Source organism: Equus asinus, chromosome X (assembly GCF_041296235.1).
Source record: "Equus asinus isolate D_3611 breed Donkey chromosome X, EquAss-T2T_v2, whole genome shotgun sequence".
Taxonomy (NCBI): Eukaryota; Metazoa; Chordata; class Mammalia; order Perissodactyla; family Equidae; genus Equus; species Equus asinus.
Window position 1 is genome coordinate 90454725 of NC_091820.1, and position 27831 is coordinate 90482555.

At 39.1% G+C, this 27831-nt stretch overlaps 1 long non-coding RNA gene and 1 pseudogene across 1 annotated transcript in view; one reads left to right on the forward strand and one right to left on the reverse strand.

Annotated features, from left to right (window-relative positions):
* LOC139042724 (uncharacterized) overlaps positions 1–27831 on the reverse strand; it is a 232482-nt gene that overhangs the window by 107727 nt on the left and 96924 nt on the right. The window contains exon 2 of the long non-coding RNA XR_011499789.1: positions 20609–20697. This is a non-coding gene — a long non-coding RNA (uncharacterized lncRNA). The remainder of the gene's footprint in view (positions 1–20608; positions 20698–27831) is intronic.
* On the forward strand, positions 12489–14018 carry LOC139042763 (putative ribosome-binding factor A, mitochondrial; annotated as a pseudogene).

Consider the following 27831-nt stretch of genomic DNA (forward strand, 5'->3'; position numbering starts at 1 on the left):
ATCAAACCTTTATCCTTCTCAAATTCTTGTTAAAAATTTTAAGAATACACAACACTTTCTATCAAATTATTTGAGGCCAGCATTATCCTGATACCAAAGCCAAAGAAAGACACCACAAGAAAACTACACATCAATATTCCTTATGAATATTCGTGAACAAAAACTCAACAAAATACTAGCAACCAAATTCAACAGAATATTAAAAGGATTCTACACCATGACCAAGTGGATTTAGTCCTGGAATGGGAAAATGTTTCAACATATGAAAATCAATGTAATACACCACATTAACAGAACGAAGGGAAAAAACCCATGCTCATCTCAATTGATGCAGAAACAGCATTTGACAAAATTTCAACACACTTCTTGATAAAAACACTCAACAAACCATGAACAGAAGGAAACTATCTCAACAAATTAAAGGCCATATATGAAAGACCCACAGCTAATAACATCATACACAATTATACTCAATCATACTCAATGGTGAAAGACTGAAAGCTTTTCCCCTAAGATTAGGAACAAGAAAAGAATGCCTACTTTCACCACCTTCTTCAACATAGTACTGGAAGTCCTAGCCAGAGCAATTAGGCAAGAAAAGGAAATAAAAGGCATCCAATTTGGAAAGGAAGATGTGAAAGTATTTCCATTTAAACATGACATATCTCATAGGTGCAAAATCCTAAAGATTCTACAAGAAAACTGCCAGAACTAATAAATAAATTCAGCAAGGTTTTAGGATACAAAATCAACATGCAAAAATCAGTTGCATTTTTATAGATTAACAACAAAAATCTGAACAGAAAATTAAGAAAACAATTCTATTTATAACAGCATCAAAAAGAATAAAATGCTTAGGAATAAACTTAAAGGAGTTGAAAGACTTGTACACTGAAGACTAAAAAATTTTGCTCAAAGTATAGAAGACACAAATAAATGGAAATACAGCCCATGTTTATGGATTGGAAGACATAATATTGTTAAGATGTCAATACAACCCACAGTGATATACAGATTCAATACAATCTCTACCAAAATCCAAATGATGTTTTCTGCAGACAGAGAGAAGGCTATACTGAAATTCATATGGAATGTCAAAGGACCATGATAGTCAAAAGGAGCTTGAAGAAGAGCAAAGTTGGAAGTCTCACATTTTGTGAATTCAACATTTACTACAAAACTACAGTAATCACAACAGTTGGTACTGGCATAAAGACAGATATACTAATAAATGGAAAAAAACAGAGATCCCAGAAATTAACCCTCATACATATGATTAAATGACTTCCAACAAGAGTGCTAAGGTCATTTGATGCTGAAATGATAGTCTTTTCAATAAGTGCCACTGGGAAAACTGGATATCCACATGCAAAAGAATGAAGCTGGGCCTGTACTATACATCATATACAAAATTAACTTAAATGGATCAAAAACTAAATTTAAGAGCTAAAACTATAAAACTCCTAGAGGAAACATAGAGGAAAAGTGTCATGATATTGGATTTGGTAATGGTCCTTTGGATGTTATATACAAAAGCACTGGCAACAAAAGGAAAATAGACAAATTAGACTTCATCAAAATTAAAAACTTTTGTACATCAAAGGGCACTATAAACAAAGCAAGAAGGAAACACAGAATGGGAGAAAATATTTGCAAATCATGTATCTGATAAGGGATTAATATCCAGAATAAATAAAGTACTACAACTCAACAACAGAAAAAAAACAAACTGATTTTAAAAACTAAACAAAGGACTTGAAGAGACATTTCTCTGAAGGTGATATACAAATGGCTAATAAGCACATGAAAAGATGTTCAACATCACTAATCAGTAGGAAAATACAAATCATAACCACAATGAGATACCACTTCACACCCATTAGAACGCTTGCTACAAAAGAAGAGAAAAGAGAAAATATCAAGCGCTGGTGAGGAGGCAGAAGAACTGGAACTCTTGCATACTGCTGGTGGGAATGGAAATGCTACAACTGCTGTAGAAAACAGTATAGCTGTTCCTCAAATAAACACAGAATTACAACATGACCCAGACATGCCACTCTGGGTGTATACACAAAATAACTGACAGCAGGAACTTGAATAGATATTTGCACACCCATGTTCATAGCAGCATTATTCATAATAGCTGAAAGCAGAAGCAACCCAGGTCTCAATCAATGGATGATGAATAAGCAAAATGTGGTGCATGAATACAATAGAATGTTATTCAGCCTTAAACGGGAAGAAAATTCTGACATACCCTATGTTATCGGCTGACTTGTGTCCCTTCCCAAATTCCTATGTTGCAGTCCTAATCCCTATTGCCTCAGAATGTAACTGTATTTGAAGATAAGGTCTTTTTAAACAACCAATTTTTGGTTTCACTGATTTACTCTATTCTATATTTATTTTTCTGTTTCATTAATTATTGCTTTTATTACACGTCTTTCCTTTTACTTGTGGATTTTTTTCTAACTTCTTGAGACGCATACTCTTATTTCATTATTTTCTCCTTTCTTCAATAGGAATTTAATTCCACTGATTTCCATCTAAACTCAGCTTTCAACATGTTTATTTTCTGTATCATTCAGTTCAAAATACGTCCTTTATGATTCTATCTTTGAGCTATAGACTATTTAGAAACACACTGATTAATTTCCATACATTTGAAAGCATTTCTAGCTTCTTTTTGTTTTTGAGTTCTCGCTTAATTCCAGTGTAGTCAGAGAACTTTGTAATTTAATAATTTGTAATTTGTTAATACTCACTTTAAAGCCCAGTATAGGGTCAACTTTGATAACTATTCCAAGCATATTTGGGAAAAAAAAGTATATTCTCCTGTTGGGTACAGTATTCTATGCTAACCAGGTCAAGGTTGTTAATTATGTTGTCCAGTGTGGTGAAGCCTTTGTCAGGGACTGGAATCAGCCACCCCAAGATACATCTCTTTAGCATGAGGATTATTTTGGCCTGGTTACTTTTAAAAACTGCAGACATGAGAGAAACTCTGAAAGGTAGAATTTAACCCTTTGTAAGAGACATTTACATTTGTAAGGGAAATCTCCATCTGTAAAGGTGTCTCCCTCTCTGTACCAGGAAAAAGGGAGCATGACCTTATCTCTAGACACACTTATCAATGCAGAAGGCAAGGACTTAAATCTGCATAATACCTTACTCTTGCTTACTGTGCTTTTCCGATAATCTCCCATAACTGACTCCCCCCACCCCCAACATCCTCCTTTGTCTTTAGCTGAGGATGGTATTTAAGGTAAGAGCTTCCAACATTTTGGTGAGTTACTCAGTTTTTCTGGGTCTCTCCCATGTATACATGTTGTAAAGCTTTGTTTAATTTTCTCCTGTTATTCTGTCTCATGTGAATTTAATTCGTTGTCTGGCCAGAAGGACCCAGAGTGGGTAGAGGAAATGTGTTCCTCCCCTACAGCTTAAAATTAAGGCCCAATATCATTTGCTACCTTGATGTCTAGGGGAAACTAGGGTGGCCTTGAGTGGCCTAATCGCAGGTTCCTCTCCCTGAGGCTCCTGCAGATTAGAACCCAAGCCAAATAACACTCCTATGAAACAGATCAGGTGCACTTCTTGCTTATTCCTGACTAACAGATTTCAGTTCCCTGCCAGCCTATGGCATTATTCAAGCAAGCCAACCACATCTTCCTGCAGGAGCCAGGGGGTACCACACTCTCTGGTTACTACAAAGCCTGCCTCCCACAACCCCTGCTTGCTCACTCTGTTCCGGAGTGCAACTCTCATGTGGCCCTGCACATGTGAAGTGTCCTCCTCCCCTGGGCTATGAATATATGTGACTAATAAACTGCTGTTAATCTCATCTTTCCATTGTTGGGTGTCATGTGTTTGGCCATCCCCATAACCCTAGGGTGGGAACCTCCCTCACCAATTCGGTGAATCAGACGTGATTCAAACAACTGACATCATGAACAAGATGGCCCCAGCATGACTGAGGACACCTGGTCAGCTTTAACTAACTGCTCTTGGCTAACTAACTTGTTCCATGATACAGCAAAGGCTGCCTGGGGTGCGATCATAGATTGCTGGAGGGCTTGTGCTTGCCTATATGGCACTATGTTGTCTACGTCAGGTGTTGCCATCTCTTCTTACCCTGAAATGCTCTTGTCCCCAAGATAAGAATTGTTGTTAATTGACTAGAAGCCAGTGTGCCATACCATCAGGTTTGGCCTGTGTTTGGTAGGTGGTCTCTGAGGATACTGCCTACAAAGGAAATGACGACATAGTGCCATAATTGGTTGGTGCTTGAGTCCTGCTTAGAACTCTCTGGTCACTATGTTAAGCCTGGTGACCATCACTGGCAGCTTGGGGCAGCCATACAGACATTACTTGTGATCGTGCACTCCTGGGACGGGCCTGTAATAAGACTTTGTGAGGTTTTCAGAAAGAAAGAAGACCACTATCTGAGGGAGAATTAAGCATGGCACCCTGGCTGACTAATAGTCATTACTGTTCAGACTAGGGTAGGAGCCTCGCCTGTCTCCTGTGGTGCTGCTTACCTTGCTCTTGTCACGCCCACTCTCCTGATCCCCAAGGGTATTGAGGTGTACATCAATGGTGGCCCACGGTCCAGGCACCGATGAGAAAAGAAAAGACGAAGGAGCATTTGGTACTTAATTGCTCCCTCTGTGCAAACCCCCTAGACAATGTGCCTGAGTTTTGCTTAGCATTACTGCTTGCTAGCAGGCCCAAGGGCTAATCTCATAATCACAGGGTTTGACGGTCCCATCCAGGCCAGAGACAAAATTAACTTACTTGATATGGACCCCAACTCTGGAGAGACTGACTGGTGCTCCCTGGAAAAAGAAGTGGCCACCTATGAGGCAGGCCACTGGGCTCCCATACCTGGGAGGGAGGGAGGAAGGAAGGGAGGAAAGGGTACTGTTTTCACTTCACGATACTTGTGACACCAAATGTGAGAGGATTTTTTCCCACACCAACCAATTCTGACATCAACTGTTTGTCCTATAGTTCAATTCAATTCTGACACTAACTCCCCAGAGTTAGCACAGACCCCACAAGTTAAGGCCTCAGTCCCACAAGACTTCTGCTTCAGATGCCAGTTGCAAGTCTCAGGTCGCCATCTCTACTTCTGACCAACCAGATGTAAATCGGAGGTTCCCACAACCTCCTCCTGAGGTTTAATAATTTGCTAGAATGGCTCACAAGATTCAGGAAAACGTTTTACTTATTATTACCTGCTTACTGCAAAGAGTACAACTCAAAAACAGCAAAATGGAAAAGCTGCATAGGACAAGGTATGAGGGAAGAGGCACAGAGCTTCCATTCCTCCCCAGGCGTGTCACCTTGATATGTTCACCAACCTGGAAGCTCTCCAAACCCTGTCTATTATGGGTTTTTATGGAGGTTTTATTATGCAGGCATGATTGATTAAATATTTGGCCATTGATGATTAACTTAACCTCCAGCCCCTCTCCACTTCCTTGAGGTCATGAAATGGGGTTCGAATTTCCAACTCCATAACCGTGTCTTGTTCTTTCTGGCAACCAGCTCCCATCCTGAAGCTATCTAGAAGCCCCCAACCAGCAGTCATCTCATTAGCATACAAAAGACCCTTTTATCCCTCTGGAGAGTCCAAGGATTTTAGGAGCCATGTGCCAGAAACCAGAGACAAAGACCAAATATACATTTCCTATTGTATCACAGAACTAAAGACAGAAAAGAAAGAAACCTGGACACAGTGGAAGGAAACAAAAAATCTGAAACAAATGATGAGGATTATTTTAGGCTGGTTACTGTTAAAAGCTGCAGATGAGAAGGAGGCTCTGAGGAGTGGAATTTGCTTGCCCTTTGATGAGAGACATTTGCATTTGTGAAGGAAGTCTCCATCTGTGGGGGGTGTCTCCCTCTCTGCACCAGGCGGAAGGGGTATGACCTTATCTCTAGAAACTCTTAATGAGGACGGCAAGGACTTAAGTCTTGTTTATTGTGCTTGTCTGGTAACCTCATGTAGCTGACTCCCCCCCCCCCACACCAACATCCTCCAGGAAGCATAGGACATCCTGACTTAATCCAGTTTGATTCTTATCTAAAAGTTATAGGACCACCCAATAACTAGACCCCACCTGCACTGATAGCATTTTACCAACTTTTTTACATATTCTTTCCTTTGTCTTGTAAAGAGATAACTCACATACCTATGCCTTAAATTTAGCCTTACTCTCAAGCCATGTTTGCAGCGGCAGTGGCAGCAGCAGCTCCTCCTGCCCGTGGGTCCTGTCCCCATGCAGCAGCAGCTCTTTACTGCCCATGGGTCCTGTCCCCATGCTATTCCACACTATAAATAAAAGAGCACTACTGCCAGACCTTGAGAGTCCAAGAAATCTTTCTTTCGACTCCTCGGCTCACCGACCTCGCATCACAAAGATCCATAGTTTTACCCAACTGGCAATCTAAAATTTACTAAAATACTTTATCCATAAACATGATAAAAGAGCACTGAGTGGCTTTTGTGCCTCTAAAACATAGGTTCTGAATTAACTTTAACATACGTTCTGAATTAACTTTAACATCTGCTGAAATGCACTAATTGGCAAACCTTCACCACCTTAATCAGTTGGGGCTCCAATTCTGTAAGACTTGAGGATTCCACTAAATTTAAACCTGGTATCCCCTACAACCTTAGGGGAGTATCTGCATATAAAATACGGGACAAATAGGTATGCTTCATCTTAAGTATCAGAATTATTGTCTTGCCTAAAGTCCCATGGTCATAAAACCCATTGCCCTAAAACTATCTCAGAGTAGGCATGAACACTCTGACCCACTAAGTAATAAACTAAAATTAAATCTTTGGCACCTACAAATTTGCTTGACAAAATGGGACCCCAATTGACACCTCACCCGTGGTTAAAATAGTTAATATGGCCCAAAGTCAATTATAAGACGGCCCTCAAGGGTTGAAACTTATATAAGATCTAATTAGGGGCCGGGCCCATGGTCGAGTGGTTAAGTTTGCGTGCTCCATTTTGGTGGCCCAGGGTTTCGCTGGTTTGGATCCTGGGCATGGACAGGGCACCGCTCGACAGGCCACACTGAGGCAGTGTCCCACATGCCACAACTAGAAGGACCCACAAGTAAAAGTATACAACTATCCACTGGGAGGGGTTTGGGGAGAAAAAGCAAAAAAAAAGAAGAGAGAGATTGGCAAGTTGTTAGCTCAAGTGCCAATCTTTAAAAAAATATAAAAATTAAATTTAAAAAAAAGAGATCTAATTAGCAAAGGAGTGATAATCCTCATTGCTTTTCCATTTAACATTCCAATTTGTCCAGCTCAGAAATCTAGAAAGATCGAACAGCACCTCACAGTGGATTACTGCAACCTAACTCTATGGCCACCTCTATTAAGGCCCCTATACACAATATTATCGAAGCAAGTGACTCCATCCACCAAATTCCGGAAAATTATTCAGCAAACCGAGGGCTGCCACCATCAAGAAACAGCTTATTGACCATCTCAGCACCTATAATATTAATACAAGCCAACTATCTTTTAGGCCTTTTTGGGATCTGGAGGCAATATATTCCTTATTTACAAATTTTACTTAAGCCCACATATAGTGCTACTTGCAAATCATCCCACCTCGAATAGTACTTCCTCCAACAGAAGGCTTTAGAATCTGTCCGAATGGCACTATAACATGCATTCCCATTAGTGCCTTCAGAGGGCACTGCAGAGGCTTTAGCAACCTCCTCTTCTGCCTCCTAAGTTGCCCCGGGGCTTCTGATGCAAGAAACTGCTCTCTTCAGCCCTGCACTGCACATCATTACAGCAGCGATTACTGGACACGATTACTTGGCTCTCCTGCATAAAGAAGATCTCAGAGACCCTGATCCTGTGACCCTCCGCGTTCAGCTACCCATTACATCTTGAGTTGTGGAGGCAGCACCCTGCAAGTTTGGCATGGCTATCGAGGCCTCCTTACTACAGGATGGAGCCAAATGTGGGCCCTCCAGAATATCCTAAAGGCAGAAGGGGGTGGCCTCCCCTGTCCTCAGTCCCTTGCCATAGTGCCAGAGGAGTAAACCCCTCTTCCAGACTCCTTAGTTACCTGAAAAGCCCCTTGGGATCAACTGAGTGAGCAGCAATACGCTTTACAGAAGGCATGGCCACCATTATACATGATGGAGCCCAATGGAGAAGAGCTGGTTTTTACTTTTTAGCCAGTACGCTTCTGATAAAGGACAGAAGCTAGGGGTTAGCACACTTGACGGAACTTCAAGCAGTCATCTTATCCTTGGAAGCCCTTGCCAACAAATGGACCCATCTATACATTTCTACAAACCTTTGGGCCATTGCCTAAGAGCTGCCCTCTGTTAGGGGTTGAATTGTGTCCTCTAGAAAAGCTAAGTTGACATCCTAACCCCTAGTAGTTTAGAATGTGACTTTGTTTGGAACTAGGATCATTGTAGATGTCATTAGTTAAGATGAAGTCCTAGTGGAGTAAAGTGGGCTTCTAATCCAATGTGACTGGTGTTCTTACAAGAAGACAGCCATGTAAAGACACAGAGACACAGGGAGAAGGCAATGTGAAGACACAGACAGAGACTGGAGCAAATGCTGCCACAAGCCAAGGAAAGCCTGGAACTATCAGAGTTGGAAGAGGCAAGGGACCATCCTCCCCCAGAGGTTTCAGAGACACCGCAGCCCGGTCGACACACCCATTTCAGACTTTCAGCGTCCAGATCTGTGAGACAATAATTTCTGTTATTTTAAGCCAACCAGTTTGTGGCACTTTGTTATGGCACCCCTAGGAAACTGATACATCTATTTCAAACTGTTTGGACTAAAGAAATCTGGAAATTTCTTGCCTCACAGATATCCAAAATATAAATCAAGGCAACAAACACATGCCTCTACAAATACTGAGGCCATAATACAAGATCTCATCAGGATACTCCTTATTTCCTACGAAATTCCAGGGATTACTCATAATGTCCAAGGCATTCCTTTCGATTTTCAGATCACATAATGCTATGCTCTTGAAGAAGGGCTTCAGTGGGACTCCTACCTCTCCTGTAGGCACCAGCAGCCTGGTTAAAGTGAGAGGCATAATTGCCTCCCCGAAGCCTCCTGATTAAGTTACAAAGTTGCAAATGGACCCCGAGCTGGGTGTTATTATTTCCAGAGGCACTGATTAGTCTAAATTTACCAACTCTGGGACATGCACTCCCTATACCAACGCCACACATGGCCCTCAATTGCTTTTGCTGGCCATCAAGTTCAGTTTTTGATGACCACCTTACATTACGGCCCTCTCCCTCCCTCCCTAACTTCCCAGGGAGATACTTATCCTACTCCCCAAAGTCTTAGTTATCACCACAGTTTAAATTGATATGAAGGCATCAAGAAGTCCACCGTTGCATAAGGCCTAAAATAAAGGACCAATATTATGTGCTGCCCTGCTGTCTGGGGAAAACGTGGAGCACATTGAGTGACGTATCTGCAAGTTCCCCTCCTTAGTAGGCTCACAACTCTTATCAAAAGCACCAGGCCCAGTTCCTGCTTCTCCCTGAGAAGTGGGTTTCAGTTCCCCGTCAGCATGAAGAATTTTTTTTAAGTGACATTATTATTACTCTCTACAATCGATATTCATCTATATTTACCCACCTACTTATACTTTCTATTCCTCTTTTCTTTTTTTAACTGCATTCCATATTTTTATCTGGGATTGTTTCCATTTTACTGCAAGAAGCCTCTGCTATTTCTTATAGTGAGAGTAATTTGAAAATGAATGATCTTTTTGTTTGTCTAAAACTGCATCTTTTTCCTCATATTTTAAGGATATATTTGCTGAATATAGGATTCTAGGTCGGCCATTATTTTCTTTTAACACTTTAATTATGTCATTTTACTGTATTCTGGCTTCCATTATTTCAAGTCACTTGTCAGTATTATGATTTCTCATTTGAAGATAATTTTTTCCTCGCTGTTTTAATGTTTTTCTCTTTGCCCTTGTTTTCAGCAATTTCACTGTGGTATATGTCTAAGTGTGGTTTTCTTTCCAGTTCATCTGCTTGGGGTTCATAGAGCTTATAAATCAGTGTCTTGATATCTTCTGTTGATTGTGGAATTCTTAGCCATTATTTCTTCAAATATTGCTTCTGATTTATTTTCTCTTTCCTTTCTAGGATTCCAATTGCAAATATACTAGTCATTTTCACCCAGTGCCATACATCTCCTATGCTCATTTCAATGTTTCATCTTTTTTGCTGTTTCAGCCTGCATATTTCATGACTCTGTCTTCTGTTTCATTAATTCTATATTCCATTGAATCTAATCTGTAATAAATCTATTTGCTCTAATTGTTGAATTTTTCGGATCTATAATGACCATCTTATTCTTTTTATGATTCCTCTTCTCTGATAAAAGTCTCCATCTTGTCATCTACATTCTTAAATATATTAACCACCATTGTTTTCATGCCCATGTCTGATAATTCTAAAAATGGAGACATTCATGAATCTGTTTCTAGCATTTTTTCTCTTCATCCTGTTTCTTGGCAGACCTAGTAATTTTTGGTTGAATGCCAGATATTATGAATAAAACATTATAGATGTTCTGGATCCTGTTTTATTTTTCCAGATAATATACACATTACAAACCAGTAGGCAGGTAAAGTGGAGGTAAATCACATTAATCAAATTAGGAACTGAGCTGGCTTGAGATTGGGTGGCAGTTTTTGTAAAGTTTAGACTACCTCTGTTTTACTTCCATTCCTAGAGAATCGTCGTTGAGGGGTCCCAAGTGAAAGTCTGGAGCGTTTACTAGCGTGCTTCCTCCTCAGCAAGCCCTGAATTACTTTTGGTCACTTTAATTCTCTAAGAATACCAAAATGTTCATTCTGCTTTTCAGAGGTTTTCCGTTTAGTTTCATAGCCTCTGACCTTGCACAGTTAAAGAATTCAACAAATACCTCAAAAGGAAATCCTAGAGTGTCAGATTCACTTCTCTATTCTCACCCTTCTCTCAGGATTCTGCGGCCCTCAAGTTCTGGATGACTTGGCATCCCTGAACTCTTCATTTTTCTCTCTCCAACCCTGTAAGATTGCCTGAAACTTCGTTCAGCTTCTCCACCTCTTACCTGTAGCCCTCTGTTCAGACTTTCAGCCTCTTTCTTTACAGCAAGATTTGAACAACGCCCTGAGGACAAAGTGTCTCACAGAATGTTTGCTTACCTCTCTGAAGTTCCTTCCCTTCCCTCAAGTTGCCTCAGCACCATTCTGGTGCTTCTAAACAGATGGTTTTGTATTGGATCCAGTTTTCTATTTTTTTATAGAAGGAATATTAGTCTGCTACAAGCTACTCGATCATATTTAGAATCGTAAGTCCCCTGCCTACACTATTCTTGGTCTCAGTTAATGGCCCCCCTCTTCACTCAGGCTTCCAAGCCAGAAACCGGAGTCACATCTGTTTCCAACCCCAAATCCAACAGATCACAAAATCGTTCTGATTCTACGTGACCACTATCTCTAATCTGGTCTTGTCTCTCAATCCTCATTTTTGACTTATTTGGAAGCACTCATCATCTTCCTTAAACCAGACTTTTTCCACTCCGGCTCATCCTCCATATTGAGGACATTCCATCTTTCTAATAAAATAATATCATCTTTACATCCTTGATGAAAGCTTTGTGGTTTCTCCATTTTCCACAGATTGCAAGAAATCTCTAATGTATCACAGGCTTTCACAATCAGTCTTCAAATCATCTCTACAGTCTCAGTCATCTACAGCTACTCTCCTGTATGCGCCCTATACCTCTGTTACATAATTTCTTGCAACTATACGCCTTTGATTTAGTACTCCTTCTGATGGCTATTTAAAGAAGTTCCCCTTCTTTGCTGGCATATTCTACCTTCAAGACCCAAATCAAATAGTGTTTACTTAGTATGAAATCTTTTCTACCTACCATAAGTGAGGTTAATGGCTTTATCTATGGTGGTCACATAGTACTTTCTTCATACTCTCATAACAGTAATTTTTGTAAATTTATTTTCATACCTGTCTTTTTCAGTAGACCATAACTTATTCTAGGACAGACACAGAGTCTCATTCATATTTCTATTCCCAGCACCTAGCATAGGGCCTGGCATATAAAATAAGCTCAGTAAATTTATATTGGGTGAACTACAAAAACTAAAGTAGCAGCAGCTAGAAAAGTAACAATGCCCGATCTTGACAAGAATGAAATGAAACTGATGTAGCAATTTATTTCTGTTGGCTAATTTCATTGGTAAAACTTTTACAGCAAGAGCCATAATTATGTTAAAATTGACTTAGTAATTCCACTCCCAGGGCTTTATTCTCAAGAAATAATTCTTCTACCTAGGCTTCATCCACTTCATGTCCTGTGTGCTCCTCGCCCGCATACTGTCCCGCATGCCTACAGATGCCTCCAGCAGCCGGGCCCTGGCCCAGGCAGCACAGACATGGCAGTGAGGAAGCGGCATGCTAGGCAGCCATGTGGGCACCCACCCGCAGTGCCATGGGGCCCCCGACCAGGGCTCTGGGCACTGCTGGGAGGCTGCAACACTGGGCTTCTCTGTATCCCACGGCAACAAGAACTTGCTCAAGAAATTTGCCTCAGGGAGAAAAAGTGGTACGAAGATCCTTCCTTGGGATCTCACTTTACTTATAAACCACCCAAGTTGGAATTCCTAATGAAGAACGCCTCAAAGAAAACCAAGAAGGAAAACCATATGTGCCTAAGGGCACTGAATGGCCTTCCTTACAAAGCACTGACAGATTTGCTGTGCACCGCTGAAGTGAACTAAGATATCTATGACCTGAACGTGGAGATTCCCAAGAATTCTCAGCATGCCAAGTATATTGGAAGATAACTCTTTCTGCTAAAAAGAAGGAGCACACAGAAGCCATGTTACAGGAATGCATGGCATATAGAGGCAGCTGTTTTTTATTGACTAAATTTGACATGTAACATTGTTTAAGTTTAATAAGTACCTGCATGTCACTTTGATATATTTATATATTGTAATATGATTGCCGATGTAGCAATATTTATCACATTACATAATTATGGTACAATATTATTGTCTATATTCATTGTACTGTGCATTAGATCTCTATGGCTTATTTAGGACTCGTTACAAGTTTGCACTCTTCAACACCATCACTTTATCCCCCTCCCATCCCCTGGTAACCACCATTTTACTCTCTGTTTTTTACAGGTTTAACTTTTTTAGACTCCACATATAAGCGATATCATACAGTACTTGTCTTTCTCTGTCTGACTTATCTCATTTAACATAATGTGCTCAAATTCCATCCATGTTGTCACAAATGAAAGGATATACTCCTTTCTCATGGCTGAATAATATTCCATTGTGTATATGTAACACATTTTTTTAACCCATTCATCTGTTGATGGGCATTTGGGTTGTTTCTATATCTTGTCTAATGTGAATAATGCTGTGATACACAGGATAACCCAGCAGACCTTAAGGAATGGACCACCGATAGTGTTTGTTTAAGGCAAAGAAAATGTTGCTCTCTCAGTGATTGATCGGTTATGGCAACTGCTAACTGTGGACCCCTGATTAAAAAATAGACTTTATACAAAATGATTTCAGGGAGCTTAAGACTGAACAGTCCATCATGGCCAGATGCCATGGAATTTGCTTTGCTCTCACATCTGCATACAATCGATCAGGAGGCACTCCACAAGCAAAAAATGGAATACGAAAATGAAGAAAGAGAAAAGACTTGGAAGTTTGAGCGCCCTGTGTCTGAAACAAGAGCATAGACAGTTGTCTAAGTTGATGACACAAATGAAAAAGAGAAAGAAGAAAGCAAAGCCCCTCATGGAGGATGCCACCTCCCCCAAGAATTACCTGTTGGGCAGAAAAAGGGAGAAAAGAGAGAGATTCATGGTAAAGTGTATAGTCATGAGCAAGGTATGGAGGTGGGAATGCGCACATTCAAGAACAGCACTAGTTTAGAACGGCTGAGGTTTAGGGTACGTACTATGAGTGAAGATGATCTGGATGATGGGAGTGCATTTTTCTGAGGAGCATACACCAGAACATTAATATGAACTACAAGAATCAGAAGAGGACTTGGAGGCAGAGAAAGGAGGCAACAAAAAGGAATCAAGTCCACTTGTTACGGAGTGCAAAGGAAGTAAATCTGCGAGGTATTATCTCTGCTGATAAGTTCTTGTGGGCAACTTCAACTGACGCAGACCAACAGCTGCCACAGAAGTCTGCAGTATGTCCTAATGTTTACACAGGAACTCTGCTTTAAGAAACAAAAAAATAGATAGTTTTTTAAATCACTTGTCTTTTTTTTTCTTTTAAAGATTGGCCCTGAGCTAACATCTGTTGCCAATCTTCCTCTTTTTTTTTTTCTCCCCAAAGCCCCAGTACACAGTTGTATATCCTAGTTGTAACTCCTTCTGGTTCTTCTATGTGGGATGCTGTCACAGCACGGCTTGATGAGCAGAGCATAGTTCTGCGTCCAGGATCCGAACCAGCGAACCCCAGGCTGCCAAAGCGGAGCACGTGAACTTAACCACTATGCCACAGAGCTGGCCTCCAAAAATAAATTTTGAATGTTTCAAATAGAAAGCATTTGTATAAGATGGTGTAGTCTATAATTTCAGTTCCTTCCAAACAAGGGTAAAAGGAAGAGTGCTGGTAAAAGGACAAAGTGAGATACTTTTTACAAAATGAAAACTCTTGAGTGGCATTGTCTGCTATTTTGCCAAACAGATGTTTTGTAGTTTTTCAATGTGTTTGAACATAATTTCCTACAGATGAAAGACTTATAAAGTTACGGTTGTTTCTTCTCAAAAAGAGAAGGAATTCTTAAAAGCAAAAAGAGAGGCATCGAAATCCTTTGTAGTGTTATTTAAATCAGAAAAAATTATGATGCAACCTACATGACTAAATTTAGGAAAAGAGCTTAATAAATTATGGCATAACAGCACTACAAGCTACTAAGCATGCATTACATTTATAATAATTTTTAAAGACTGTGGAAACACTGAACACTATTCATGATAAAATGTTAAAAGAAGAAAATAAGCAATAATGTATTTAGTATAATTATAGCAATGTAGAAAATATACATAATTGTAAAATGTACAATAATGAAAAGTATCATTTTATGTTAGTAACGTGTGAATTTAAAATACTTGGCATTTTAGTTAATGTAATAATATCTTTTCAATAAAAATAATAGTGATCACTAACAAATTGGAAATATATAATCAAAATCATTATGCCCACTTTCTAAATGATGAATTATCATACAATAAGATACCACAAAATAGTTGTTCCCTCATAATTCTCACTAAAAATGATAGCTCAAGGAATTTCATTAATGCAATATGTTCTGTTAGTAGAGAGATCATCACAGTAAAATTATTATTCATATCAAATATACTATGGTGTATATCAAAAGATTTTTTAAAATCAAATGAAGTAAATGTTGTTTCCCTATTGAAATTCTAGAAATTCACATTTTCTGATGTAGTTTGTTTTTTTGGAAAACGCGATTAGAAACAATAGAGTTCTCTCCAATGATGAAAAGATTCCTGGGGCAGGGGGATGCTGATAAGAAAATAGTCTTCTCTTTATGTATATTTGTGAATTGACAAGGAGTTAAAATACAAATGTAACAAGAGAGGGCTCTATTATCCATTAGAAAGAAAATAAAAATCTAAGTAGCTAGGAAGTGAACAGGGAGGAATTCAGCATGCCACTCAAAACACTGCAGTTAAGTGAAAGACTTGATCATTTTTGATTTTGTTGAATGAGATTTGCAAGTTTCAACCCAAATTGAATTTGAGACCAAATTTCAAAAGTCACCTGTACTTAAGGATTTCCATCTGAAATATCCGCCACTCTAACTCCAGCAGCTGCTGGTTGCTGCTCTTGTCCTATAAATTATATTGATTGAGCGATGTGTCAGAAAGAACAGGGCTACGGTTCCAAGAACGTGGTACACAGAGATTAGCCAAGCATTTAAGAATGTTAAACAGTCAATCAATGTCCTTGATTTTGGTGAGGTTCATAAATTTGTATGTTTGAACACTAATAAGCCTCTTGTGTATTACTTTGTCATACAGAAGTCTCTATCACTGGCCTCTGGAGGGAGTCTCTACACCACTCAAGACTGTCTTCTTTGCTTAGGGCAAACGCAGAGGTGTGTTACTTTTTATGCTCCTTTGACAAGGTGGCCATTTCTCTTTTCAGAGCTTCTTATTTACAGAATAAACACTTCTAATAAGATGACTTCAAGGTATTCTCAGTTCATTCTCTCCTACATCTAGTATTTAACCTCCCTGACCACAGCCAATAGTCAGTAGTTCTCAAGATGCGAAAACTTGCTTCCTTGGTATATTGTTGTGTAAAGAATACATATATATAAAATCTCAGTCATTCTTCTTCAAACTACATTCCTTTTGCTTTTAATAAAGCTTAAACATGCACAAAAAATCCCCACATCAAAACCTTTTTAATCAATTCAAAACTAGATATACAATATTAAAATCTAGAGCATAGTAGATTGGGGTAGCGTTTTGTGCCTAGCTTAGTGCTTAGGGCAATAGTGTACAATTAATGCGGGTGAAATTAATAAGTGGCCCCAAACACACTCACTATCCTTTTTTATCTCACCCTCACCTGAATCCTCATAATCTAGTACTTGATTTACACATTTTATCATACTTATAATATTTTGTTCTGCATTATATTAATTTTCTGTTTTCACATTCTATGCCATTAAGGCAGCCAGGTAGAATGGAAAGAGCAGCGTGTTTAGGTTTAGACAGATCTGAGTTGAAATTCAGATTCCATCACTTAACTACTTGTGTGACATTCGTTACACTCTTTCACCCCTCTGAGCGTAAAGTGCATCATGTGTAAAGTAGGTATAGTTATATGTAGCTGATAAAACTCTAAGAATGTAACCTGATCACTGTTTCTTAGTTTCTCAGCCCTCACAGAATACACTGTGAGCTTTTTGTCCATTGTATTATTTTTTATAAATTTATCTTTACTTCCTCTCCTCTCAGCCAGTAATTTAAACATGGCATAGGGGCCGGCCCAGTGGCGCAGCGGTTAAGTGTGCATGTTCCACTTCTCTGCGGCCCGGAGTTCGCTGCTTGGCATGCCATGCTGTGGTAGGCATCCCACGTATAAAGTAGAGGAAGATGGGCACGGATGTTAGTTCGGGGCCAGGCTTCCTTGGCAAAAAGAGGACTGGCAGTAGTTAGCTCAGGGCTAATCTTCCTCAAAAAAAGAAATAAAAAACCATGGCATATATTAATTAATGCTTAGTGAACAAATTAATTCTATGTATCTATATCTGTCTTTCTGTCTCCTTCATTTTAAGAAAATTCCCTTAAAGGCAAGAATGCCATCATAATATTTTTCCATATTAGCTAAAAATTTCTGAGTAATTACTATGTGCTAGTTCCTAAGCTAAATGATTAGATGCTTTATTTTATCTGTTGTGGTCTTCTATAGCAACTTCCTAAGATAGTCACTCTAAGCATTTTCTTAATCGAACAACTATCCATGAACTTTACTACTTGAAATTGGTATAAATATTTTTTGATCAGAATACTTGATGAAATTGGCATTTGATGAAGTAATGGTCATTTAACCATTTATGACTATAGGTGAATGATGAAAATGATCTCATATCAAAATATACCAAATGCCCTCACATCCCCCTAGTAAAGCTATAAATAACATTTCTTCCTCTCAATTCCATCTTTATCTGGATTTTAGATTTCTGCTCCCAACCTCCCACCCTAAGCTGAATAAAAAGAAAGAACTTTATAAATAACTATAGGGGTTGGCCCTGTGGCCGAGTGGTTAAGTCCGCGTGCTCTGCTTCTGCGGCCCAGGGTTTCGCCGGTTCGAATCCTGGGCACAGACATGGCACCACTCATCAAGCCATGCTGAGGTGGCGTCCCACATGCCACAACTAGAAGGACCCATAACTAAAATAAAATACACAACTATGTACCGGGGGGCTTTGGGAGAAAAACGAAAAACATAAAAAAGAAATAAAAAATAAAATAAAATAAAAAAATATATAAATAACTATATTTACAAATCTTTAAAACATATTTTACAAAATTCTGTATCAAACTCTGATATAGCTCCTTTTTTTAAAAAGTTTTTTAAATATATTGGATAGCATTAAAGTAAATAGACAAACAAAGGACCCAACACTATTGCCTCCATATCCCTGCCTCACAGAGCTGTTGGCAAACTACAGGGTTGAGAAATACAGGCAAATTAAGGCTCTGCCTCCATCTCAACACCTGATCCAGCTGGCACTGATCCTAGCCCTTATGTTTTTGCCTGTCCTGTTTTCCTTAGCATCTTTAATATCAAGTCACATCAAGAAGGAAGGGACATTGAAGTGATATTTATTTACTAGCTTTTAGGAATTTGTTTTTTATTTTTTGTTTCCAAGTTGCTTGTCTTGATGGAATTAAATTTAACCTTGTCTCTAAGGCAGTTTAGTAGTGTTACAAGCTTAATTAACATATTGAAGTCTTTTTTTTTTTTTTTTTTTTTGGAGGAAGATTAGCTGTGAGCTCTAACTGCTGCCAATCTTCCTCTTTTTGCCGAGGAAGGCTGGCCCTAAGCTAACATCCATGCCCATCTTCCTCTACTTTATATGCTGGACGCCTACCACAGCATGGTGTGCCAAGAGGGAGCCATGTCCACACCCAGGATCTGAACCGGCAAACCCCAGGCTGCCGAATCGGAACGTGCGCAGCTAACTGCTGCGCCACCAGGCCAGCCCCCATATTGAAGTCTTTTAACCTAACTCTTGAAACTTCCTTCCCATTCAAATGAATCAGACCACCTGGATGACAGAAGTTCCAAAAGAGTAATGACAATAATAATAATAGTGATCACTTACTGAGAACACATTATGGGTTAGGCACTGTGCCAATTTTAGTGCTTTGCATGGATCATCTCATTAAATTACCTCACGCAATCCTATGAGATAGGTACTATTTTTATCCCCAATTGTCCAGATGAGGAAAATACAACACATGGAAGTTCAGCAACTTGCCTAAGGTCACAGCTCGCAAGGGGCAGAGGGAAAGTTTAAATATCAGCCAGTCTTTCTCCAGAGACAATGTAGTACTAGTTTCACACTAGTGCTGAGAAGAATTCACGATATTTGAGGATTCTAGTGAGGAAGGTGCCAGATAACCTATCCTACTGTACTACTGAAATGTCATTTTGCACTAATTTCACTTATATCAGACTGTGAGATCTTCAAGGGTAAAGAGCATTTCTTATTCACCTTTGAATCACAGATCCAAGATACTCAACACACAAATGCTTGCTGACTTATGCCACCAAGGCAACCAAACAGTAAGCAAATGCTTATTGTTGAGAATGCCATTTTCATAGGAAAACCAGTCAAGAGAGCACCTGAATTGGTATAACTATGTTCATGAAGACACCATGCTTGCAGGACAATGAACAATCTAGCTTAAAACATGTTTCACAATATAATTCTGGTTTTATAAAGGAAGTTTACAGACCTATGGGTTGCCTGGAGTTGATTTCTCATGGCAGATTTTCATGAAATTGTAAGTGAAAAAGCAAGCATGAAGGCTTATCATTTTGAGGACAAAGACAGATAAAATTTGGTGGTGTAGTAACACACTGATCCAAAGCAACAAGCAAACTTACTCATCCTTGCATTCATCCAAGAAACATTTGCTGAGTGCTCAGTATACGCAAGACCCTGTCCTGGGTACGAAGGGTACTGTGTCAATGAGAAAGACAAGGTTCCTACACCAGGTTACTTACGTCTAGAAAGAGAAGGCAAACAATATACAAATATACAATGATGTATGATATAATGTCATATACTAGTAAAGATTAGTAGGAAATCAAAATATGCCAACTTGCTGGAAGGTGACTATGGGAACCTAACTTAACAGAGAGGTGACAGGTGACATTTGCACTGAGACCTGAGAGTACCATGCGCCAATACATTGAAGCAGGAAAGAGTTCAGCCCATTCAAGGGGTAGAAAGCAGGCCAGGTGGCTCTAACAAAGTGAATGAGTGAGAGAGGACAACATGAGGCCAGAGAGGCAGGAAGGTGCCACAACTTGTAGAATCTTATAAACCAGAGGAAGAATTTAAGATTTAATTCTAACGACAGTGAGGATCCATTGCTGGATCTTAATCAGGAAAATGATATTATCATTTTAGAACTTAAGAGAATTTTCAAGTTTACTGGGAGATACACTTTTAATGTAAAATTTAGCATCTTCCTGAAACAAATGCAAGCTAGGTGCACATTCTAAGTCAAAAAAAGTTTTCCAGGGCTCTAGAAAGAGATATATAGTACTGTCTGGCTATGGAAGCTTCAGAAAGATCATTAAATATATTTTATTGGTATGCATCAAGTATGTAGGGATGTGATTAACGGCGGCAAACTTGTTCAAATAAAATAAGACCTGCCATGAACCTTCATCCAAACCTTAAACCAAGAATTTTTTAAAAATGTAGTTCATATAAGTTTGCTTACCTTAACGACGCGATCGTTTTTCTTTTTTTGTGGTTTTGCAACTTCCCCAAATCATCAGAAAGACCAGATTTGCTTATTTCCTATTCAACCTAAAGCAAAATTATAGACCACGATTAATGTTACATTTAAAGGAAAAAAAGAGGCAAATGTATTGTTACTTAAAAACCTAGTTATATGGACAAGATCAAAATGCAAGTAAGAAGAATGCCATCAATTAGAAAAACTAGTCTTAGTTCAAACATCACCTACTCAGAGAGACCTTTCTATAATCATGCCCTACCTGCTGGCACAGCCATTCTTGATCACATCACCCTACTTTACCTTCTTCATTTCACTAATCACAAAGTGTTACTAGTTTATTGTCTGGCCCCCTCGACTCTACAATATAAAACTCATTAAAGCTGGGCTCTTATCCGTTTACCAATCTATTCCCAGTTTCTAGCATAGTATCTGGTTCTTAGTGGGTGGGGGGTCATAAATATTCAAACATGTTGATCACCCTATCTACAAATATTAAGCACTCATTAATAATCAGTATAAAGTTACACGAATACTCAAGGGTAAAACACTATTCCCATACTCCAAGCACTTGTCCTCTAAATCGGCATCTTCCATGAAGCATGGATGTAAAATACCTGAGAATATATTCAGCATCTAAACCAGGAAGCCAGCTTACAATGAGAAAAGGGAATGAAGAATTATAACTATAATTCTAAGAGGCCCCTACCTAATTGCAGGAAATACTATTCTTATTTGAAATTCTCTCTATCTGGAAGTGGAGCGATCTCCATACCCTCAAAGGGTCAGCTGCAAGTGTTGGTCCTTTAAAGCATGATTACACACACACACGTATGTGTATATATATATATATATATATATATATATATATATATACTTGAATAGATATCTTATCATTAGAATATTATAACAAAATATATTTATTAATAATTCCTATTGCAAGTTCTTCTGCCAAGGGTTTGGAGAAAGAGGAGGTCAATTTATAGATAATTCAGATGAAAGCCGATCAGGGGTCTAAATTATTAGAATTGCTCACTACGCTTTTTTGGGGCTTCGTAGTGTTGCTTTAGGCCTTACATGTTCCAGTGCTTGCCTAAACTTAGGAAGAACATAGATTATTACTAAAAGTGGCCCTCTTAGGTTCATTTCCTGGGTACTGTGGATACAACAACTACACCAAAAATCTACTGATAAAACATTTCTGTCAATTTTACCTATTTTAACAAAGTACCTTCAGCATTAAGGTCTTCTTGATGTTGTAATGCTAACGAAACAGAGGATGTTTTTCAAAAACACATTTCTTTGTCAGGATCTAGATTCATACTATTTAGGCTTCCTTTCTCCCCTACCTTTGCTCCACAACCTATTTGACAATCTACCAGAGCATCAATTAAGATGGTTCATCAGTATTTCAGACAACATCCTCTATCCTAGCAAAGATTGACCATTATCATTACAAAATACACATCGGTGTCAAACCATGGAGAATTATGCCTCAGTGCACTTATAGCCATAAAGAGAAAAGCACTGAATACTTTAATGTTCAGCCTCCCTACAAGAATGCTGAAATACTCTCGGTCTCAAAGGCAATCATGTGGTAAGTTCTCAAATTAGTCAAAAACAGAATTGGTTGAAAATACTTCTTTTCAAATAAGGCACGTCCTCTTTCCTGCAGCTTTAGATTCCATTTCCCTGAGCCCAAAAAGCACAGACGCGGCCTGGCGGTCATGCAGTCAGTCTAGATGGGCCTTGCTAAAGCTGTGTGCCAAAACATGGCACAGCTTTGCAGCGCTGGGAGCTGACAGACCATTAGGCAGATTGGGACTCTGTGCAGCTGTCCAGATGCTGCTGGAATTGCTGCACTCTTTGTCACAGGATTATGCTGCCGGAGGGACCGCCGACCTGCTTCTTTAAACACCTTTATTTCCTTTGATGTGAATTTGATCTGTGGGAATTCAGACTTTGGAGAATAGCCTCATCTGGAAAAACGAACACTTGCAAATATCTATATTCTAATATTTTTATGGTACCATGAGCAACTCAAGTTTTCCTCATGGTCACGTATGACTATGTGCTAGGCTACTTTTTAAAGCAGCATTTGCATCTTTACGTTCAAGTCCTTTGCACACTCAATTTTCTTTATTAGCCAAGAGTTCTCAGGCATATTACGCATTTTGGCCTTATGAGTTCTGTTTGTGCCTGTTTTTGCTTGAGCAGATTCTTGAATGCTGAGTATCAGAAAGAGTATTCAAAAATCAATCTACAGATATAATTTTGTACTGTGTAACACTTAACTTCCTACCTGTTTTGATTATCATTAGGTCATTAATTGTCTATTTTTTCAAATTTTAATTATATGCTCTTTATTCGTTTAATACCTGTATTTTAAATTGACAAACTGAGTTACCATTATCATCCTCATCTTTATAATTAACCTGTCAAATGCATAACAAATATCTTACATCAACTCTGTGGGAGTTTTAGGCATTTGGACGATTATTTCCACTCCACAAAAACACTGCTGGGTGAGCTTCAAGAAACAATCTACTACATTACTCTTAATAAAGATGGAACTTTCTGTTTCTATCTCTAGGTTAAGTGACATATATACAAGGACATGTATATGTCCACACCATCCATAGGCACGTACATAGCCTGCATTTCATAGATCATAATAAAAGTTAAAAGTCAATACATTTTTAAATAATCAGAGGTATCATAAATATTCACTGTGCAGGATTTCCTCAATAGGCTGTCAGCCTGCTATAGATTACTCTGCAGACACAGTGTAGCCTTCCTTAAAGATGGCTCTCTTGAGAGCAATAGAGACACACTGGCAAGTAGGAGGAGATGACATTAATACAAAATGCAAAGACATTTCTGCATTTTGCATCAGTGAATTTCGTGATCATCTCCTTTTAATCTTGTAAATATTTGAGATGAGTCATTTTTTTCCATCTTTCCCTCACTAAAACTTGCCTCAATTTTAGAGGTCAGTATGAAGAATACCAGAGTTCTAATGCCTACCTTTAATAAAGTCTCATTCCAATAAAATTTAAAGGAGTTCTATTGCATTTCAAGTCACCCATATATATGGTGGATTTAAAACTGTAAAACTAGATGCAAATGGAAAGAGCAATCATAAAGGATTTAAACAAGATCCTAATGGGCTCTGCATTTGCACCTTATAAATGGCCAACCTTATGGCTATAAAGAAGCGTTTGGTGCCGTGCTTCACAGAACGGTGAAATACCACATTTCTTGAATCTATATATTTTTTGTCTCAGTGTTTAAAATGGAACTCAAATATTTGATTTTTTTGTTTGACTTTAGGGTATTTCAGTGATAAAAGAGTTGCTTTTCCTCTCTGACTCTAAATTAGATTAACTCAAATATAAACGGCAGTCTCCATGCAATCTCTTACATTCCAGTTTCAGTGCTGTTTTTATTTTCCCTTTATCACGGCATGAATTTAAAGCTAGATGAAAAAGTCATTTCAAGAACCAGAATGCCAGCATCGCGTGAACGTTCCTTTCTTTGGCCTTACTCGCATTCCGCATCCAAGGGTGTTTTGTTTCCTAGGGCATTTTGGTTAAAAGTAGTCCAGGGATTAAAACTTCTCATTTATGAATCCCTGATGGACTTAAAATTCCTAGTGTAAGAATATACTGCTAAAAATAACCCCCAAAGTCTTCTTTGCAGATGTTCCCCTATAAAGAAATAGAGAAACGCTACCACCCTACATCTCTGTTTTGTCCTCTGCAACTATAGAGACAGGAAATTGTGCTCTACTGCACATGTGGCCCTCACCTGAATCACTCTGCTTTTCAATCTGAGAGGCTTCCAATTGAAGCATTTTCTAGTTACGCTGTACAATTTGTTTCAACTATTAAGGCCGCGTTATGGGTCATAAAATTATGGATCTAGTAGAATATCTCTGTTCACCAATCAGTAATCTTAGCGATGTGAATGGAGGCCTTGAGAGAGGCAGGGAATATGGCCCCTTCCCATGGCAGCTCAGGGCAGGGCTGTGAACAAGCTCACGCCCCCACACAGCAGTTGACAAATCAATTTCATAAGACATTTGTCCTAAGAACAGTGTTGCTACATTTCCAAACTAAAGGACTGGTTTCAAATATGAGGACATATTTGTTGTCATGCACATATTTATTTAATGCCGGGTATCCAGACACATTATAGCAAAAACTATCCCACCTACTAGGTTTTTGTTGGTGTTCTTGTTATCAGTCTCCAAGATAGCATGATACAGGAATTTGAATGACACCGGCACTATCATTTAGATTGGTTCTGAACGTATTTCAAAACCATTAGAGTAAATTAGTTTTCACTATAACATTCCCATTACAGCCATACCTTGGTACTGAAGTATGCTATAAGCACACTCTTAAACACATGTATTTTCTCTTTCCGTCTCTGTGTCTCTTCCTCCGTCCCTCTTTTATTACCTACTCCTGACTATATGCTTCTTTATGAAATATCAATTTAGGATTTAAGTAAGAGAAACTGGGGGACTAAAGAAAGCTTGGGTGACCATACCCTCTTAAGACTGGGAAAACCCTACAGAGATCATCTGATTTGCTCACATCGAGTAAGATGAAGCAAACTGTGTTGTGAAAAGACCTTTATTTTCACTGAACAATGAATTTTCTATTATAAAGGCAAGACTGTCAGCCTCTCTTTATTTTTTGTCAAAGACGGGACAGAATTTGATAGGTTCTTGAATCAGGTTTTGCAAGCAAATTTTTTTCAGCGTTTCAGTACTTTTACTGAATAATAATGAGAGGGCCTTCATACAGGAATATTGTCCCACTGCTGTACTGTCTATATTAAAGTTCTCTGCACCATCTTTGCAGTTGAGTAAAAGGATATTCACTGGGGTGAGGCCAACTGCAATTCTGCTGATGCACAGTACGACCTTGGGAAGTTATCCTTACTTCTCTGAGCCTGACTTTGAACATCTGTACAAAGGGCCTACCTCATAAGCTTTCTGTGTGAGGATTAAGTGAAATAATACATGCAAAGCACCTAATAGAGCGTCCAGTATATGGTAGGAACTCAACGTAAGTTCCAGGTTTTCTCACATGGCCTCCCCACAACCCCACTCCTGCCTCTAGTGGGAAAGATTTACAAGGAGATGCTTGCACTAACATCTTCAGGCCTCATAGTAATTTATACCATATATTTGTGAAAAGATTTGCTATAATGAAAGAACAAGTGTTCTGGCGGAAAGGCAGGGCTTTAGGCACGGTTTCTTGCAAGGTTTCTCAGGCTTGGCACCATTGACATTTTGGGCTGGATCATTCTTTGTTGTGGAAGATATTCAGCAGCATCTCCGGCCTCTAGCCACTAGATGTCAGTAGTGTTGCCCACTCACTCCCAAGTTGTGACAAACAAAATTGTCTCCAAAGGACATGGCCAAATGTCCCTTGTGGGGCAAAAGCCCCCTTGATTAAAAACACTGACGGAAGCTAATATAGAGGCAGAAACTTTAACCTCATGAGTGCCATTGATTAACCAACTGGACTTCTTGGCCCAGATCCTGATGTCTTAAAATTCAGACTCAGTTGGGGCTGGCCCTGTGGCCGAGTGGTTAAGTTCGCACGCTCCACTGAAGGCGGCCCAGTGTTTCGTTGGTTCGAATCCTGGGCGCAGACATGGCACTACTCATCAAACCACGTTGAGGCAGCATCCCACGTGCCACCACTAGAAGGACCCACAACGAAGAATATACAACTATGTACTGGGGGGCTTTGGGGAGAAAAAGGAAACAAAATAAATTCAGACTCAGTTATATACCTATGTATGCATGTGATTTAATGACTCTAAAATTATTTTGAAACTGTGTAGTTAATTAAATGGGTTTTTTAAATTAGAAAATTAACTCCTAATTCTGAAAAAAGTGGTAATTCTAAGCCACACAACTTTGTTCTTTTCTCTATTAGCTATACTCTCATTCTAGGGAGCAATTTTACAAATACTGCTGCGCAGATGATTTGGTGGGAATTTATACACATACAAACCCCGTTTCAAAAAAAAATTTCAAGGCGTATGACCTATAAAAGTTGCATTTTCATTCACCCAGATGAGATAGTTATAATAATTATGTATCTTTAATAAATATCAAGTTTTCATAAGGGGTATATAAAATATAACAATTCAGAGGGGCGGGAAGAAAACTTAATGCTAACCAAATAAAATAAAATGAAAAGATTAGTCATAATCACATTAAGGCTTCTCTTAATCTTTCTGTGAGTTACAGTGTAAATGCCAGGACTGCCTTCACCTTTTTATTAAAAAAACAAAGAACAAAATGGTAGAACAGGAAAGAAAGAGGGAAATAGCAAAGGGAGCCTTTGAAGATTATGAATCCTATATCCTGACAATCCACTGAGTAAAGAGTAGCAGAGCTGTCAGAGAAATCCGATCCAGAAAGTCTGAGTATCTCATAGCAGCGTATCATTCAATTGCCCTCTATATAGGGACTGGTACAGTCAACGCGATAAAATGAAACATACACTTCCCCGTGTGAAACACACAGCAGCTGCCGCTGAACTTGCGATATGACAGTTTCCTAAGAGGTTTTTGGATATCCTTAGGAACCTGTGTAGCTGGTGGCCCCTCATGACAGCTGAGCATTTCTCTACTTAAACAGGCTGAAGTCCCATTGAAGCAGAAAGGAGGAAAGGTATTCTCCCTTTGCCTGGGTTAGAGTATTCCTCTGTGAATATGGAAGGATTGTTAAAAGTATTTGTGAATGTCTCATCAGCTGCCTTTACTTAATATTCATCTTCCTTCATTATCTTGCAACAGAACACTGTCCTCCAAGTCCATCTTTCTTGAAATGTGGCTTTGTGTGACAAGTTATACTGCTCCTCTTTCCGCTCCCTCAACCACTCTCTCTGTCTCCATCACTATTTCCTTTCCTCCTCCCACACAAAAATGTGACTACTACTGAAGGTTCCAGCCTTTGGCTTTTCTACTTTTTATTTATCATTTGTTGTTAGTGCCGTGGAGTCTATTCTGACTCCTTGTGACCCTGTGTCCAGCAGAGCGGAACCCTGCCTGGTCTTTTGTGTCATCCTCTCACCTTCCGGTGCTATATTAGACAATGCTCTGCCGCTATTCATAGGGTTTTCATGGCCAATTTTTTCAGAAGTGGATGCCCAGGTCTTTTTCCCTACCTT